This window comes from Epinephelus lanceolatus, chromosome 5, assembly GCF_041903045.1.
Source record: "Epinephelus lanceolatus isolate andai-2023 chromosome 5, ASM4190304v1, whole genome shotgun sequence".
Taxonomy (NCBI): Eukaryota; Metazoa; Chordata; class Actinopteri; order Perciformes; family Serranidae; genus Epinephelus; species Epinephelus lanceolatus.
In genome coordinates, this window is record NC_135738.1 from 39,386,539 (window position 1) to 39,402,142 (window position 15,604).

Consider the following 15,604-nt stretch of genomic DNA (forward strand, 5'->3'; position numbering starts at 1 on the left):
ACAAAATAAACGTCTGAAACACACGTCGTCACCAAAGTACGTCGTCACCAAAGCACGTCGTCACCAAAGTACGTCCCCTTGTCTGAAGTTAATTACAAATACGGCCTATACACTCAGAAATTTTCAACCAATAATCTGTCACAACAATTCTAATTACAATTCTCATGGGATTACGAGGTCTGTCACCAAAAAATTTATTTATTTTTTATTGTTAATTCGATTGTTCTCTCTTTTGTTTAACTCTTGTTATGCTGTCATATATGTGTAACTCTATTGTACGGAAACGTGAGCTGGAATGACTGAATTGTTTGTTGTTGTTCCAACTTTCAATAAAGTTGGAAGAAAAAAAAAAGTACGTCGATCCCCTTGTACGCCGTCGTCAGTGTGACTTTCCCCAACTTAATTGAGTGAATTCAAGTCTTTCAATAGCTTACATGTTTTATATGTTAACATGTCTTTATTTTCGTGTATATTGGGAACTACACAGTACAGTGCATAGCCTGTACTATGCTCATCCTTTGGATTCACTTTTTGTTTTTCTTTTGAGCAGTTGCAGCATTGAAATTGCGCTGAACTAGGCCTAAGCTGTGTAAAAAGAACAAGAAGCCAGCAACACTCCTTCTGATATCTTTAATGCCTCACTGGTACAGGCTACTCACACAAACCGGTTTCGACGGTCAGTCTTCGACAGTGTGTCTAAGCTGTGCCCTGCTTTCAAAATTGCAAAATTTAAAATTCCATGTCCAAATTTAACAATGTTTCCGTGGGAACGTCTATTGCGGATCTTATCCACTAGATGGTGCCATTGTTCAATGATTGTTGTAGTTACAGTGTTGAGTGTTGGAAGAAGTAGGCTACTCAGATCAAAAGTATCAATACCACAATGCAAAAATACTTAATACTTAATATATATATATAAGTATTTTATTTAAGATGACCAAGGGTACTTGCACACCTCCATTTTTAGAAAGAAAACTGACCGCAACACTGTATTGCATGCAGACAGTTTTCACCCCCCGTTGCTCATTAAGAATATCCCTTATGGACAAATGCAAAGATTAAGACGTATATGTGATTCTGATCAGGATTTTTTAAATCAGTCCATGGACATGCAGCAGCGTTTTAGACAGAGAGGGCATAAATCTGAGCTTCTTACTCAGGCTCATAATAGAGCTTTATCACTGGAGAGGAGGGATTTGCTCAGTTCTAAACCTAAACAGGAACAAGTTCAGAAACCCTATTTTGTCACTCGCTACAGCAAAGAAGCTGTCCAGATCAAACACATTATAAAGAAAAACTGGGATATCATTGAGAGTGACCCTTCTTTACAAGAGGTATTCCCTGAACCGCCGGGTATCAGTTTTAGAAGGGCCCCCACCATCAAGGATAAATTAGTAAGGAGTTATCTTCCTGCTCACAAACCAGACACCTGGCTGTGTCGACCAAAGATGGAGGACAATTGTTGAATAAAAGGCAACAGAATTAAATTTTGTTATTTTGTGTGTTTTCATTTCCTATTTAATCAACACCTGATACCCACCTAATACTTTATTTTCATTATACCATGAAGAACACAGGTGGGTTAGTGCATTTTAAAATCCAGTTTTAACTTAGGGTGACCAAGACTTCTCTTTTGGCCGGACATGTCCACTTTTCACGTCCTGTCTGGGTCCGGTTATGAATCGTTTTTCATCGTTTTTCATGGGACCATTAAGCACATAAAGACTTGTCTATGCGCTGACGGTGCTTTGTGCAGCTTACTACTGTATGGTACTTTTTACAAACTGCAAAATTGCAAGTTACTTCAATAGCTCACTTGGTAGGAGTTCTGCAACAAATACCCATTGCAATTTTTACTGGAGCGGCACAGGTTCGAGTCCTGCTGTGTTTCTTTTTTTTTTTTTTTTCAGTCCGGTATATTTTATTTTATTTTATTTTATTTTATTTGTGCACCATTAATAAGTATATCATATAAAAGAATCAGGTGAAAACGTGCAATAGACAAAATAATGTAGACCTATTTAATAAATGTTATAGGCTACATGAAATGCTGAGGCAATAAAAACAATCTTAGATTAATTATGTTAATATGTTGGTTGATGGTTCCAAATAACTACTCTTGCCCTCTATGTGTGCTGAGATTAGCCTACTGTAAAGTTTACATAGGCTATGTATAAGCCTTTGAGCAGGTGCATCAGCTTTCTTGTGTTCAATTGTTCAAAAATATCTTATTTAGGTACATTAGGCCTATTGTTAAACTATTCAATGGTAAATATGAGAGGTGTTTTTTTTTTGTTTTTTTTTTGACAAAGACTGGAAGAAAGGCTCCAACTGTCCAGTCAACAAGTTAAATATTTTCCTATGAACTTGTCGCTAAATATGGACAGAGTTTAGGCCTATACCCCATTTTGACAGTTAATGTAATGCAATAAAGTTGCTGACAGACTCGCGTTACATTGTTGTTTAATTAAATATAAATCAGCGACAAAGCTGTTTAATGTGAAGGTAAAAGCAAAAATATTGCCGTTATTGCAACTGTGGAAGATTGTTATGTAAAAAATCATGTTTGAATGCCCATGCAAACAGAACAGATTTATGGAGACCAGAACTGATGTGAATTAGAAAGTTGACATTGTGCGTGTGTGGGACGGGGGGGGGGGGGGGGGGGGGGGGCATGATGGCGTAGGTGTGGCGACGTACTTATCAACGACAATTTGCACTGGCGACGGAGTAAGTCAGCCAGTTCAGACGTTGATGTCACACGAGAGTCTCCTGCGGTCGGATTACCGTGGCACTATCCACCCGCCATAGCAACGAGCTAGCAAGCTAACATTTAACAAGCGTCAACATCAACTTTCTTTCGCACTTACACTCTCACCGCAGCCACCAAGCTGGACAATGGACTGCCAGACGTTGTCCTTTAATTCATTGTTCATAAAATCATCCCGTCTGTTTTCAAAAAGGACGGGGTGCGTGAAACGAGGTTTATCAACTTTTCTCTCATACTGTCCTGCCTGACTGGATTTCGGACTCTCTCGGTCTGCGCGACTATAAACAAACAATTTCATTGGCCCAGCTATGTAGTTCCGCCGGCGAATTCCGCGGGGGTCAAAGTCTGGGCGGAAACTTTTTTCACCGCCCGAAAGTTCCGCCCCGGTGTGCAAACTTCCGTAAGAACCCATGAAATCAACTTTTATATTTTTCCGCGAGAATAATCCGCGCGGATATTCGCCCTCAGTGAGAATGGACTTTAACGAAGCCTCTCTCTGGCAGCTCAGAGTCCGCATCAAGCTCTAATGTTCTCAACCCAGCATTCACAAACGCAGCTCGGTGTGACTGTTTATCTGTCAGTGTGACCTGCAACCACAGCTTGAAAGCATAACGTTACTCCGAGAAAACTGAAGAAGGCCGTTCAAGCCTTCTGAATGTAACTAACGTAACGTTAACGGAGAGAGCCTCGGTGAGAGCCGGTGAATTTGGGATTAGCAAAACACCAGCCAGTGTGCTCAAAACACATTAACAGACGTTGGATAAAAATAACACCAAATTAAAATAAGAAAGAGGAAACAGCGCACTTTGTTTCAAAATGTAACTACACAAAACCGACTGATTTTTCTTCCGAAATGTGTAACGTTACAAAAGCTGATAAGTATACTGCTTTTAACATGTTACTTGAGTAAAAATGTTACTCGAGTACAATTTCGTTGTGAAAAATAAATGCAGTAACTTTAAATGAAACTCGTGAGTTAATTACTCACCTCTGAGAGCAATGTTTGTTCCTCCATTTGCGCATCACGGTCTCGGCTAACGTTATGCTTGCTAGCTAGCTTATTAGGGTGGGGGAGGGGGGGCTTGGGCTGAGGCCAGTAAACTAAATTAAATAAAAGATTAGCTTGTATTTTACGGCCATTATATAACGGTATTGCATTATACTTGGGATAGTCATATTAAATTGTGACAGACTACTTTTTCAGTCATTGCAATGCTTTTAGTCGAATCAAAGACGATGCAGACTGAGGCTGACTTCGACTCACTAACATTATAACTTAATTTTGACTTACAGTGCAGTAAAGTTGGCATGTTTGGTAACTTGCAGTAACGCAAAACAATGTTTAACTGCTACAGAAACTTGAATTGTTTGTTAAATAAGAACAATTAAAAAACTTACCTTTAAGCAAACGATAGTCCATGAAATGTGTGGCAGACGTCCATGTGGCGCAAAATGCTTTGGGCGGAAGTGAGGTGGTTAAAATCAAAGACCTCCCAATGAGTAAAATTCATCAATTTTCTGCACTTTTGACTTTCCTGATAAACATAATTAAATTCTACTCAGTGGTTCTCGGCTGATTTTATTAAAAAAAACTGAGTAAAATGCAATTAATAAATTATTCAAATTTGATGAATTCAGTTCAGTGTGATTCCAAACTGCACACAGTCTTTTTTATTATGTATAGTTTACACTTATTTATTTAGTAAAGTAGTTTTTACAGTGAATCACTTACTCATAAATTCACTCCTCCCAGTCATAATAATACCCACATTCCTCGAGGCAGCGGCAGAGGAGGGGGAGTTGCAGCCATTTTTAACTCTAGTCTGTTAATCAGCCCTAAACCTAAACTAGATTATAATTCATTTGAAAGCCTCGTTCTTAGTCTTTTACATCCGACCTGGAAAACCTCGCAGCCACTTTTATTTGTTATAGTGTACCGTGCTCCTGGCCCGTATTCTGAATTTGTATCTGAATTCTCAGAGTTTTTATCCAGTTTAGTTCTTAAATCAGATAAAATTATTATTGTAGGCGATTTTAACATTCATGTCGACGTTGATAATGACTCCCTGGCTACCGCGTTTATCTCATTATTAGACTCCATTGGCTTCAGTCAGGGTGTACACGAACCCACTCATTGTTTTAACCATACCCTCGATCTAGTTCTGACGTATGGAATTGAAATTGATAACCTAAAAGTCTTTCCACAGAATCCCTCGCTATCGGATCATTATCTGATTACTTTTGATTTCTTTTTACCCGATTACACGCCACTCAGCAACAGTTACTATACTAGATGTTTATCAGATAGTGCTGTCGCAAAATTTAAGGAAAAGATTACTCCGTCGTTAAATTCAATACCAAGTCCCTCAGTAACAGAGGTTTCCTGTACCGACTTTGATCATTTTGTCGATAGCGCCGTAGGCTCGTTGCGAACAACACTTGACTCTGTAGCTCCTCTTAAAAAGAAGTTAAAAAAGCAAAGAAAGTTCGCTCCTTGGTATAACTCTCAAACCCGTAAGTTAAAACAAATATCGCGAAAATTTGAAAGGAATTGGCGATTGACCAAACTGGAAGAATCTCGTTTAATCTGGACAGACAGTCTCAAAACTTATAAGAGGGGCCTCCGCAATGCCAGAGCAAACTATTACTCAGCATTAATAGAAGAAAACAAGAACAACCCCAGGTTTCTTTTCAGCACTGTAGCCAGGCTGACTGAGAGTCAAAGCTCTATTGAGCCTTGTATTCCTTTAGCCCTTAGCAGTAATGATTTTTTGAGCTTTTTTAATGACAAAATTCTAACTATTAGAGGCAAAATTCATGACCTCCTGTCCTCAGATAGTACCTATCTAACCTCAAACACAGCTGTAAGACCTAATATATATTTAGATTGCTTCTCCCCAATTTCTCTTCAAGAACTGACAGCAGTGATTTCTTCATCTAAATCATCAACGTGTCTCTTAGACCCCATCCCAACTAGGCTACTTAAGGAGGTCTTTCCTTTAGTTAACACTCATATATTAGATATGATCAATATATCCTTATTAACAGGCTATGTACCACAATCTTTTAAGGTAGCTGTAATTAAACCTCTCCTAAAAAAGCCCACCCTGGATCCAGAGGTGTTAGCCAACTATAGACCAATATCTAATCTTCCCTTTATGTCAAAGATCCTTGAGAAAGTAGTCGCAGACCAGCTGTGTGATTTTCTCCATGATAATAATTTATTTGAGGAATTTCAGTCAGGATTTAGAGTGCATCATAGCACTGAGACAGCACTAGTTAAAATTACAAATGACCTTCTGATTGCTTCAGACAAAGGACTTGTCTCTGTACTTGTTTTATTAGATCTTAGTGCGGCGTTTGACACAGTTGACCATCAAATTCTACTGCAGAGACTGGATCACTTAATTGGCCTAAAAGGTTCAGCACTAAGCTGGTTTAAATCTTATTTATCTGATCGTTTTCAGTTTGTTGACGTTCATAATGAATCATCCTTACGTACCAAAGTTTGTTTTGGAGTTCCGCAAGGTTCTGTGCTCGGACCAATCCTATTTACTCTATATATGCTTCCTTTAGGTAACATCATTAGAAATCACTCTATAAATTTCCATTGTTATGCGGATGATACTCAGTTGTATTTATCGATGAAGCCAGAAGAAAGTAATCAATTAACTAAACTCCATAACTGCCTTAAAGACATAAAAAACTGGATGAGCACCAATTTCCTGATGTTAAATTCAGACAAAACTGAAGTTATTGTTCTTGGCCCCAAACAACTCAAAGACTCTTTATCTGATGGCATAGTTTCTCTAGATGGCATTGCTCTGGCCTCTAGCACTACCGTAAGAAACCTCGGAGTAATATCGATCAAGATTTGTCTTTTAATTCTCATTTAAAACAAACTTCACGGACTGCATTTTTTCATCTGCGTAATATTGCGAAAATTAGACCTATCCTGACCCGAAAAGATGCAGAAAAATTGGTCCACGCTTTTGTTACCTCTAGGCTGGATTACTGTAACTCTTTATTATCAGGTAGCTCTAGTAAGTCCTTAAAAACTCTCCAGCTAATTCAGAATGCAGCAGCACGTGTACTAACAGGAACTAAGAAACGAGATCATATTTCTCCTGTTTTAGCTTCTCTGCACTGGCTCCCTGTAAAATCCAGAATTGAATTTAAAATCCTACTGTTAACTTATAAAGCTCTAAATGGTCAAGCTCCATCATATCTTAGTGAGCTCATAGTGCCATATTATCCCACCAGAACACTGTGCTCTGAGAACGCAGGGTTACTCGTGGTCCCTAAAGTCTCCAGAAGTAGATCAGGAGCTAGAGCCTTCAGCTATCAGGCTCCTCTCCTGTGGAATCATCTTCCTGTTACGGTCCGGGAGGCAGACACCGTCTCCACATTTAAGACTAGACTTAAGACTTTCCTCTTTGATAAAGCTTATAGTTAGGGCTGGCTCAGGCTTGCCCTGTACCAGCCCCTAGTTAGGCTGACTTAGGCCTAGTCTGCCGGAGGACCCCCCCCCCCATAATACACCGGGCACCTTCTCTCCTTCTCTCTCTCTCTCTCGTATTCTATTACTGCATCTTGCTAACTCGGCCATTCTGGATGTCACTAACTCGGCTTCTTCTCCGGAGCCTTTGTGCTCCACTGTCTCTCAGATTAACTCATATCGCAGCGGTGCCTGGACAGTGTGACGTGTGTGGTTGTGCTGCTGCCGTGGTCCTGCCAGATGCCTCCTGCTGCTGCTGCCATCATTAGTCATTAGTCATACTTCTACTGTTATTATACACATATGACTATTGTCACACATGTATACTGCCAGATATTAATACATACTTTCAACATATTGTACCACAGTAGCCAGAACTATAACTATAATATTATTACTTTCAATAATGTTGTTGTAAGCTACTGTCATTACCTGCATCTCTCTCTCTGTCTCTCTCTCTCTCTGTCTCGCTCTCTGTCTCATTGTGTCATGCGGATTACTGTTAATTTATTATGCTGATCTGTTCTGTACGACATCTATTGCACGTCTGTCCGTCCTGGAAGAGGGATCCCTCCTCAGTTGCTCTTCCTGAGGTTTCTACCGTTTTTTTTCCCCGTTAAAGGGGTTTTTTTGGGGAGTTTTTCCTTATCCGCTGCGAGGGTCATAAGGACAGAGGGATGTCGTATGCTGTAAAGCCCTGTGAGGCAAATTGTGATTTGTGATATTGGGCTTTATAAATAAAATTGATTGAATTGATTGATTGATGATTATCTAATACAATTTTGAACAAATTCATGATACATTATTATACATACATCATATCTATGCATTGTTGTATTTTTCTTTTACAAAGTAATGCAATGTTTAAGTCAGGCCTGATGTTGCCTTACACATAAAAATGATTCCAATCTCTTTAACAGAGTGAGGTATACAGCTTATAAATCAAACACTGATATCGTATTGGTACTGGGTATCAGCAAATACCCAAAGGCCAGGCTGTGGTATCAGGACTGAAAGGGTGTGATCAGTTCATCTCCAATATTCACTGACAGTTTCTGCTTCCATTGTGGAAAAAAAAGACAGTAGTGTGGATTAGACATCAGACTTTAACCACTGATTGTGACTCACCTTTGTATTGTCTCATCTTTGCTGCAGACCACCTTTGCTGATGCCGGAGGGCACTGTATCAAGTTGAAATTCGGAATAATTTGTACGGCTATCTGGTGAGTGTTAACACATGAAATTTTGGGCTTGCCGCATGCAAACAATTTAAAGTGTGATTTTAATGGCAGTTTGATCTTACGTTGTGGAACGTAAATGGTAATGTGCATGACATCAGAGTTAAACCACTGACTGCGACAGTAATTTTTGCTGCAGACCACCTTTGCTGATGTCAACATGCCTAAAAGTAGCTGTGCAAGCATAAGTGGATGCGTGAGGCAAAGCGGCATGCACGGCACGTGCAGCCAATTCAGGGCAAGCTGCGCTGCAGATGTGCATGAGGCGCCTGGCAAGCAATGTTGCACACATGGCTAACATGAGGGCAGAGGAAGCACAGCAGATGCGCATTAAGTGCCTGGCAAGCAACGTGCACACATTGCTACCTACCTGTAGACACCATGTTACATAGAGCCTTTTAAGGTCACGTGTCAATAAAAACTTCATTATATCCGATAAGTGAAAACCTCACCATATACATAACTAATTTCCTTATGTTCTTAAAAAAACAATAAACACCCCCTCTTGTATTGTAATAGTAACATCCGTCTTGGCAAGAGTGTGTTGGTTGTTTCCTAGATCACAAATATAATGTAATTGGTCAGTGCGGTTAAAACAGTAATTGGCAAACTTAACATGATGTTGGGTTGGTTTTTCCTTTGTGTACTAACTTGATGTTTGATTTGTCTTCTCCTTTACATGGTTTGTGTTTTTAGATGTTTTGCCGATGGAGTTGTGAACATTCCATGGCCACACCTGGAGGAGCTACAACAGAGTTAAGGGGTATTTATACTTGTGTGGCAAACCCTATGCCATAGCCTACTCACGTGACCTGTGCCGTTATGAGCATTTATACTTGTGTGGTGGTGTGTCTGTGTTGCTCTGCAGTTACACCTCCAAAACACTGGTCGGCGGTGAGGTTTCTGTTAAGTGTCGTTAAGTTTAGTTGATTCAAGACACACCCAAAACACACTTTAAATATGGTTGTCCCTATTCTCCGGACGACATGGGGAACTGAAATTTCAGTGAAAATTGGCTATTAAATAAAGATTTTGTGGGATGGCTGAAACTGCTACAAGGTTATGTATGCAAGGCTTGGTGTATTTTATGCAAAAAGGTTTTTTAACTTGGCACGATGTGAATCAAGGCAGAAGAATCTCCCGTCTAACTTGCCTTAAGCTGTAGGAACCCTGTGTATGTAAGTGAATTAACGATGGCTCATTTCCATGTAGCTGCTTTGATTTCAGGATCCTTTTATCCTGCATACTTGCTCCATGTCACCCTCACTAGAGCGCTTGAATAGCACAGAGCCATCTTTAGAGTTATTAGTGACACCTGTGTTTTTCCAACCCTGACAAATTAAAATATTTGCTGTGGTGCAACTATCCAATATTTTAACGGTGCTGAGTTCGTCAATGGTGATAGATTCTCTATAGTAGGCCTATCTTCTATTTACAAAGACTGAATGATGGGTTTTTTTTTAAAAAGACTGTGTTACCTTGATTAGTCTGTCCCACAGCGGTATCTTTGCCTCACTGCAGTGCAGGAAACCATAATACATTAAGGTAACAGGCTTGTTACTGCCCCCTGGAGCCTAGGGCTGAGAACACCCATTGGTGCTTGATGGTCCCATTTGCAGTTGCAGTGGGTGATTTCCCCCTACTAAATGCCCTGTTTTTTTGTTTTTTTTTGTATGTGTTTTAGGCGCAGAGCTGCTCACCCTCACACACTGGCTGAGAAAACTGACATTTGTCACGTTTCACATCCATTTTCTCACGCAGACAAAAACAGTTTTACTCATGTTATTAATGTGATGCTTCCTCTCCACTCACTTTATTTGCACCTTCTTGCTCTCTTAGTTTTATACCTGTTTTTTATATTTGCACTCTTCCCAAATTGTATTGCAATTGCTGCACAGCATTTCCCTGAGGATAAAGTTCATCTTATCACAGCATGTGTATCTTTTTTGTGCCTATCATTAAAGTGACACACAACAGCCATATTAATATATATTAATACTTTAAACAAAGTTCTGAAATATATGAACATCTTAACCCTCAGATAATCTTTGAAACTACCAAACATACCACCTGATATGATAGCCTAAACGTGTTCATGTGCTGCTGGAAGATATTTGTGCAACCACTTGGCTGCATTACTTAAGCAGACAGCTCATTTGAGTACACCGGCAACTAAAAATGTTCTAGCTGTTCTTCCTAAGCAAACAGCACGTCTGGTACAAACCCTGCACCCAGGTAAAACACACAAAAACAAAAGAAATCAACTGTCTTTACTACTTTTATTTTGATAATTGTTACCAACAAGTATAATTTCCACTCTCAATTTCTCAACATTTGGAAAACATAACAATCTTGTGCAAAATATGCAACATGTTTTGTCAGGGCATCGCTCCAGAACCAGTGGACGAGCTTGTCGTGCAAAAGCCTTGGACCTGTGGGAGGAAATGTGTACAGACTATGCACTACAAAGCACATAAAAGGTAATTTTATTATCCAAATACTAATAAAAATACAGATTTATATAAGGTGACAACAAGTCTACTAAGACATGAACATGGTGTTTTTGGAACAGTGATGTAAGCAGCATCCCTCCTCTGCAAAGACTGTTGATAGAGTGTCTGCTCTCACTATGGTGGCATCAAAATGTTTTCCCCAAAATTTCCCTTACTACCTGTCTCATATTACACACTTCCACACTGCATTTTGTTCCCGGTAAGTGGGCTGAACAAACGCATGTGCAGAGTCTACAGGTGTCACCTGTAGACTCTGCACATGCGTTTGCAGAGTCTACAGGTGTCACCTGAAATGCCACGGATAATTGAAGAGGGAACACCAGCGCTGGGTTAGCATGCTTCGCCCTAGGCTTACTGCAAGTAGGTTTTATGAGGCAGGTCATGTTAGGTTAGAGTCCACTGCAAAAACTCTCTGAATAATTACACTCTGAAGAAGTATGACAGGTGCCTGACTGACCACAGCCACGAGAACAAGAGGTTCTTTGGCACTTCACAGAGACGTTGTATGTAAATATTTTTCCATGTGGTCTTACCATTCACCCCGATGCTCCACACCTTGGAGCCAGTCCAGATGGCAAAGTGGTAGACCCAAGATAGGACCCTCCCATGGCCTGGTTGTGGTCATGTGCCAAGAGGCATCACACATCAAGTTTGTAGAGAAAAAAAACTGAACTCAAGAAAAAGCACACCTACCACCTGCATTTCCACCACTACAAACTAATGAATCAAAATTTACTGTTTGGATCTATTGGAATATGAAATCTGTTAATTTACTTTGTTTTTGTTTTTCTATAAATCTAGTTGTGTAAGTCAAGTGTTGTATTTGATTGTAAATAAAATTCATTGTGCACTGTGATTCAGTATAGGATTTTTGAAATTTGTTACAATTCTTTTTAGGCCGTTAAGTTTAACATCCGTATTTTGAGTCAATGAAAACATGTAGCATGGGTTGAAGGACTTCACGTGTTCAGAACCCTGGAGCGGATATTACAGGCCATAAAACAAAGCCAATGGTTATGTTCAAGAAAACATGGTTTCATTCCCAGCATTAAATTCTGCACAACATGGTGTGACACACAAAAGTAGGTGTAACAAAGAAGAAAATAATGCAGTAATGTCACATAATTTAGGCCTTTTCAGTCTTTGAACACTGAAAATGATTTATTAAGCCAAAGTTTCAGGGCAAATTTAAATTCTGTAACTCATCAATCCGACGCTCAGGAATGATCAGGCTCAGTGTGGCTGAATGAAAATGACATTCAGTGATGTAAAAAGTGTTTCTCACTTACAGATAGACGCCCTAACTTTGATAGTATCCATAATAAAAGTTGATGAGGGAAATAACAGATTGTGAAGAGAGCCATCTTTCTCATAAATGAATAAGGTTGTTTGTTTCTTTTTCTTGTTCAGATTTTTAATTCAATTGTTAATTAGAAAACAAATCAAATATCAAACTTGGGAGTGATACACTTGAGTTTAATCTCTTATCTGTCTTCCCTCCAGAATGACATTCCACTGACGTGATGTATCAGACCAGTCCGATCGGCTGCAGCACTGCACTGTCCAATCAATAACTGATACCCAATCGGGGTGTGTCAGTAAAAGACTTCTGCAAAGGCTGCACTCATGTATCCTCGCTTCTTTCCCCTCTGAAAACCCACTCTCTCCTCGACTCCTCTGAGTGCATTTAATGAGTTGAGACGTTCTTCATGATGACAAGTCTCGATCGATTTCTGGGTCAAATGATTGAGGATAGAGGAGTCGAGGAGGGACATTGGGATGAACCAAGGGTCACAGAAGCAGCAATGGTTCTCCCTGTTGTTCTCCATGTTGACTTCCTGGAGACACTTTCCCGCGGTAGCTTGAAAGAAGAGATGATTCTCTGCAGTCTCTCTGCAGTCACCTCTCACCACAGAATATAAACTAGGGACTTGAGTTTCACCTGACGATTCATCTGCAGCACTGATTCCCTTTCTTGGAGCCAAGATCCTCTGAGCAATGTCAAAGAGCTCCTTCTGCTCCAGAGAGAGTATGGAGCTACATTAGGGTCAAATGTTTTGTACTTGAAAAAATAAAATTTGAAACTGAAAATTCATGTGTTGATCTTGAATTTTAAAAATACAACAATGTATTCAAAATAAAAATAAGTATATGAAACGTTTTTTCAGGTTAAATATAATTTTGATTCACTTTGGTAATTCTTTTGAATGAATAATTTATTTTCACTTTTCACTTCCATATATATTTTAACATTTGAGGTCTTTTTTTTCAGTTGCATGTTTTATCTTTTCAGATTCAGATCTTATTTTTTACAGTTTCAAATCTTATTTTTTCACTTTCAAATTTTTTTTTTCAGTTTCCAATCTGTTTTTTGAGTTTCAGACTTTTGACCCTGATGTGGTGGGGGGGGGGGGGGGGGGGTGAATGATAAGACCACATGGGAAAATATTTACATACAATGTCTCTGCGAAGTGCCAAAGAACCTCTTGTTCTTGTGGCTGTGGTCAGTCAGGCACCCGTCATACTTCTTCAGAGTGTAATTATTCAGAGAGTTTTTGCAGTGGACTCTAACCTAACATGACCTGCCTCATAAAATCTACTTGCAGTAAGCCTAGGGCGAAGCATGCTAACCCAGCGCTGGTGTTCCCTCTTCAATTATCCGTGGCATTTCAGGTGATACCTGACACCTGCACATGCGTTTGTTCAGCCCACTTACCAGGAACAAAATGCAGTGTGGAAGTGTGTAATGTGAGACAGGTAGTAAGGGAAATTTTGGGGAAAACATTTTGATGCCACCATAGTGAGAGTAGACACTCTATCAACAGTCTTTGCAGAGGAGGGATGCTGCTTACATCACTGTTCCAAAAACACCATGTTCATGTCTTAGTAGACTTGTTGTCACCTTATATAAATCTGTATTTTTATTAGTATTTGGATAATAAAATTACCTTTTATGTGCTTTGTACTGCGTAGTCTGTACACATTTCCTCCCACAGGTCCAAGGCTTTTGCACGACAAGCTCGTCCACTGGTTCTGGAGCGATGCCCTGACAAAACATGTTGCATATTTTGCACAAGATTGTTATGTTTTCCAAATGTTGAGAAATTGAGAGTGGAAATTATACTTGTTGGTAACAATTATCAAAATAAAAGTAGTAAAGACAGTTGATTTCTTTTGTTTTTGTGTGTTTTACCTGGGTGCAGGGTTTGTACCAGACTTGCTGTTTGCTTAGGAAGAACAGCTAGAACATTTTTAGTTGCCAGTGTACTCAAATGAGCTGTCTGCTTAAGTAATGCAGCCAAGTGGTTGCACAAATATCTTCCAGCAGCACATGAACACGGGCCCACACAGGTGGTATGTTTGTAGTTTCAAAGATTATCTGAGGGTTAAGATGTTCATATATTTCAGAACTTTGTTTAAAGTATTAATATATATTGATATGGCTGTTGTGTGTCACTTTAATGATAGGCACAAAAAAGATACACATGCTGTGATAAGATGAACTTTATCCTCAGGGAAATGCTGTGCAGCAATTGCAATACAATTTGGGAAGAGTGCAAATATAAAAAACAGGTATAAAACTAAGAGAGCAAGAAGGTGCAAATAAAGTGAGTGGAGAGGAAGCATCACATTAATAACATGAGTAAAACTGTTTTCGTCTGCGTGAGAAAATGGATGTGAAACGTGACAAATGTCAGTTTTCTCAGCCAGTGTGTGAGGGTGAGCAGCTCTGCGCCTAAAACATACAAAAAAAAAACAACAGGGCATTTAGTAGGGGGAAATCACCCACTGCAACTGCAAATGGGACCATCAAGCACCAATGGGTGTTCTCAGCCCTAGGCTCCAGGGGGCAGTAACAAGCCTGTTACCTTAATGTATTATGGTTTCCTGCACTGCAGTGAGGCAAAGATACCGCTGAGGGACAGACCAGTGCCGTAGAATGTAACAGAGTCGCGACAACGGAAGTCCAAAATGCTTGTGCGTCACGTGACTCATGTAGACCTCGGATAGTTCCCGGAAGTTACTGGCGGGCCGTTTAAATACATAATCATAGACATATATACATAGACGCCGCATCGAGTGCCTGAGCATAGACATATATACATAGACGCCAAATTGACTGCCGCTGCCTATTGGAGCCGACGTCCTCGCCGGCCGCCATCTTGGATGGGTCTCGCTTCGCCTCCACAGTGCATTCACTTCTATTGAGGAAGGAGCTGTATGCACAAGTAAAATAGAATAACTCACTGAATTTTCAACTGATTTTCACGCAGTGTGGTTTGTTACAAACGGCACACATGTAGTTATGATACAGGATGCTTTCGTACATTAAAAATGCGGGATTTCATGCTTTAATACTTTCTGCAGATAGCAACAGCATGTTATTTAGATCACAACACAGTTCTTTTATTCACCTCAACCCCAGAGTGGGATATATATATATATATATATATATATATATATATATATATATACATATATATACATATACATATATATAGGCTATATATATATATATATATATATATATATACAGTATTTATATACTGTATAAACATACTGTATAAACACCATATACACAATA

The 15,604-nt window shown here is 39.5% G+C and overlaps 1 long non-coding RNA gene across 1 annotated transcript in view; it reads left to right on the forward strand.

Annotated features, from left to right (window-relative positions):
* Nucleotides 1–11,260, forward strand: part of LOC144463543 (uncharacterized) — a 36,476-nt gene extending 25,216 nt beyond the window's left edge. The window contains exons 2-4 of the long non-coding RNA XR_013491649.1: nucleotides 8,424–8,491; nucleotides 9,203–9,269; nucleotides 10,889–11,260. This is a non-coding gene — a long non-coding RNA (uncharacterized LOC144463543). The remainder of the gene's footprint in view (nucleotides 1–8,423; nucleotides 8,492–9,202; nucleotides 9,270–10,888) is intronic.
* Nucleotides 11,261–15,604: the final 4,344 nt, after the last annotated feature.